This window comes from Abramis brama (assembly GCF_963993115.1).
Source record: "Abramis brama genome assembly, chromosome: 4".
Lineage (NCBI taxonomy): Eukaryota > Metazoa > Chordata > Actinopteri > Cypriniformes > Leuciscidae > Abramis > Abramis brama.
In genome coordinates this window covers 9718245-9722577 of record NC_139966.1, presented here as the reverse complement: position 1 = coordinate 9722577, position 4333 = coordinate 9718245, and positions in this window count along the sequence as shown.

Sequence of the window (4333 nt, the reverse complement as noted above, 5' to 3'; positions counted from 1 at the left end):
TCAGATGTTTTGAGTTATTCCATGCACCCTCTCAAAATGGCAAAATAAATCAAAACTGTTTTAAAAACATTTGATCTGACTCCGCATATACATGGACCCACACACAAACGTGGACACACTCTAGATTAACTTATCAGTAAGGGTCTAAACATTTCATCGATTGTTAATATGGCACTGTCTGATCATTTCTGTATTTTCTTTGATATATTGATCTCTCCTGCCACTGAAGCTAGATCTGTGAAGTTGGTTTTATATTCGCACATTCGCGGACTTCCGCGTTCAATAACTCGTGAACTAAACGTTGTTGCTACACACAACACCTATCACGTATAACTACAGATAAAACACCAGAAGCTACAACATAAATTTCCTCAAAACGATCTTTCCTTCGCACTGGACAAAATACATTGATCTCTATGCGCAGGCTGCTAAGAAGGGACCATCTGCAAAGTGCAAACCCGAAGGAAAGCTCGTTTTGAGGAGATTAAAATATTAAAACAATGTTATTTGTGTAGTAACAATATTCAGCTCACGAGATATTGAACACGGAACTCCACAAATATGCGAAGCGAATATAAAAAGCAACTTTACCCAAGTTGCAGACTTGATCATGTAGGACCTTCAGGACCACATACGTGGACAGCACCATGAACATAGTCAAGTTTAAAAAAACAAAAAAACAACCAGGGTAAAAATAGTTTCAAGTTTGATATTTGCTGCGTATTCACCTAGACTGCTGTACTTTTGTGTAGGCTATTGTACATACAGTACGCAAAAATGTTTTATGTAAAAGTTACAGTAATTCACCAAAGGGATTTTTTCGTTTTTCAAAGGTTGTAGTGCTTTCCTAGTGACCAGACTGACTTACTACAGGTGAAATTTTGACAGTACCTCCTTTACTGTACGTTCAGTATACAAATATTAATTTTAAAAAATTACTGTAATTCCCCTAAAGTATTTTTTCCTGTTCCAAAGGTTGTAGTGCTTTCCTAGTGATGAGACTGACTTACTACAGGTGAAATTTTGTCAATAACTCCCTTGTACAATTATCAAATATATTTACGTAATAAACATTATTACATGTGTTTATTACATATGTTGATGTAATAAACTGTAATTCACCTACAGTGTTTTTTTATTTTTATATTCCAAAAGACTGTAGTGCTTTCCTAGTGATCAAACTGACTTACTACAGGTGAAATTTGGACAATAACTCCCTTACTGTACGTACAATAATCCAATGTGTTTATGAAACAATTACTGTAATTCCCCTAAAGTATTTTTTCCTGTTCCAAAGGCTGCAGTGCTTTCCTAGTGATCAGACTGACTTACTACAGGTGAAATTTTGACAATAACTCCTTTACTGTACAATTATAAAATATATTTACGTAATAAACATTATTACATGTGTTTATTACATATGTTTATGTAATAAACTGTAATTCACCTATAGTGTTTTTTTATATATATTCCAAAGATTGTAGTGCTTTCCTAGTGATCAGACTGACTTACTTCAGTCTGACAATGAAATTTTGACAATACCTAATAATTCTGTTTTACATAATAATATAATACTATAATTCACTAAAAGGGGTTTTGTTTGTTTAAGGTTGTAGTACATTAATAGGGGTGTAGGATTACACATTTAAGAACATGTTTTAAATCTGCTGATCCTACTTCCTTACATTACATCACATAAAAAACTAAGGTGAACTACACTGTATTGGGCATTCAAGGCAAACATGAGGGCATGCATTTACAGATTAGATTTAACATAGTTTCCTTTGAAAGGGTTTTATCTTCATACTGAGAGTTGAACTGTGTGAATGTTTACCTAGTCTTAGTTCTCGTGACCATGTGTTGTTTATACAATTGGGAGGGAGGGGAGGGGAGGGGAGGGGAGGGGAGGGGAGGGGAGGGGAGGGGGGGGGGATACCATTATCTTAGTTGGGGGTAATTGCCTCTATTGTCTTTAGATGATTAGATTTAGTGGTCATCCCTAAGGCTGTGTGTACGGTCAGCACCTTTAAGGACAGCCCACCGAAATGCCTATAAGATATCATGTAAAAGTTACATTAGTCAGACTGTTGGAAGAACTGCAGTAATGCTCAATAAAAGAATAAAAGAATGATCCCAACATCTCCTGGTCTTGCCTCGATGAAGGAATAAAGTTTCCAACAGGGGCTACATTATTATTAACAGTAGTGACTGAACCTGTACGCATTGGTGCAGCAAATCTGACAGATAATAAACAGCAAGATCATACAGGCATTAAAGAATATCTGCTGAAACTTCTGCTTTATTGTCCTTGTTGCAATATGGATTACCATTGTATATCTGTATTTTGGGACTTACAGTTAAAGACCCAAGGACCAGATATGATTTATTAAGACCAGGAGTTAGAAGTGCAGTTAATTTAAGACAAGAGTCAGAATTATAATAAATTAAAGGAAATTTTACTGAAGATAGTTTGCAGTTTCATCAGGCAGAAGTCAGCTTCAAGAATCACAAGGAGTGATTACTCCAGTGATCAAAAGTAGGCCTCTTTCCCTTACATTTACAAAAATCACAGCAATTATACCCTTCACCAAGGTCTAAGCTTTGTCGTTGCTTCAGGTTGAATGATTCTTATTGGCTAATAAATAATCACACATTTTCTACACATAGATAGACTGAAGCATATCTCCATCAATTATGCGGCTGACATTCGGACCCTGAATTTAGGCACGTCGTGACCTTCCACACTTGTAGTGATTGTAATGAATAGTAATTGGACCAATTTTTGAGTCTCTAGGACCAACTCTATAGCGCCACCACCAGTTTAAAAATTCAACATTAAAAGGGTTATAGCTTTTGAATGTAGTGTAGATGTAAAATGAAACATTCACTTGATGAAACTTAGTACACCTGATTACACTCATTATGGTGATCACAATTAATATCTTACAATAAGAGTCCGCCCATTACAGTAGTGGCCATTTTGAAAAGTGCAGTGTTAAATTTTTTATGCTAGTCCTCATTAAAATTTTGCTTAATTTTTATTTTGACCTGTATTTGTTACCTTATGGTAGTTAGCTTAGCATGCTAATTGGTTAGCATGCTAACCAGATGCCATTCTTTCTAATGTGGCTCTTCAGCTATCAGGCTAACCATAAACTACATTAGTATTAACGTAACTTAGCTTGCTAACTTAACTAATCTGGTTAACATGCTTTTGTGTGCTCATTCTTACACTTAAGCCTCTCGTCGGCAGCTTGGTAAGACAGCGTCAATTGAGTGGCGCAAGCTGCTAAACCATGTGCCACCAGCCCTGAACCATTCCGGTTATGGGTTTGAATCCTGTGTGGCACATTCCCAGACCGCAATAGGTATTGTGGCCTTAAGTGGTGGAAAAGTTGCTTCTGTTCCAGACATGGCGTCGATATGTGAACAAACTCGATAAATATAAAATGCAGCAAGTTTATACAAAAGTTATTCATTTTGAATTTGAACTATTGGACCTTCTTCATCTTGCCAAAAATGCAACTTCCCAGTGATGATATGAGTGACAGGTATCTGACCTAGAGATAATGGGTTTGAGCCCCGTTTTTACTATTCCTGCTCTTGCTGCTGCTTCAGGGGCTTGGCCCCGTATCGCTGCTTGCAGCTATATTTCCACTTGTTCCTTAACATGTAACCAAGAATACTAACACACACAGGCACAGTTTATTCAAGATTGGATTTGGTGAGGAGGAGAGTCTTCTCAAAACATTAAGATAACATGTTCTTTCTCTCAAGGAGAGGATACTTTAAATCTAACTGTAAAGTAAAGACTTTAACTAAGAAACGGTCTCTCAACTATAGGTTTAAATGACTCCTGAGTATATTGCTATCAGGGTAGCCTAGAAAAGCAGATGGATGTAGTGACACCTGTTAAAGAAGTCCATATTTCATCTCTGGAAGCCAGGCTAAATGAGCAAGCACTGTTCCTGCATTCCTGGCATGGGCCAGACCCTTACGTTATACCTCAGATATCAAATACAGACATTTAAAGGATACATGAAATAACATTTTCGATAATCACACTGGTAATTTCTATAACAAAGTAAAATCTCATAAGCCTAGAGAAGTCATTCAACTCAATTGATATTTAGAAGGAAAACTATTGATTAATACCTTGATTATAATCACTCATTAGATATACAGTACATTGAAGCAGCAGTGTGTTCCAGAATCCACTTCTTCAGGACTTCATAACAAAAACTTAACTTGAATCATTACAATAAGGGTGTTGCTTATTTATAACGTTGAAAATATGATTAACCTAAAATATCTGCATTTTTTTATTCATTGA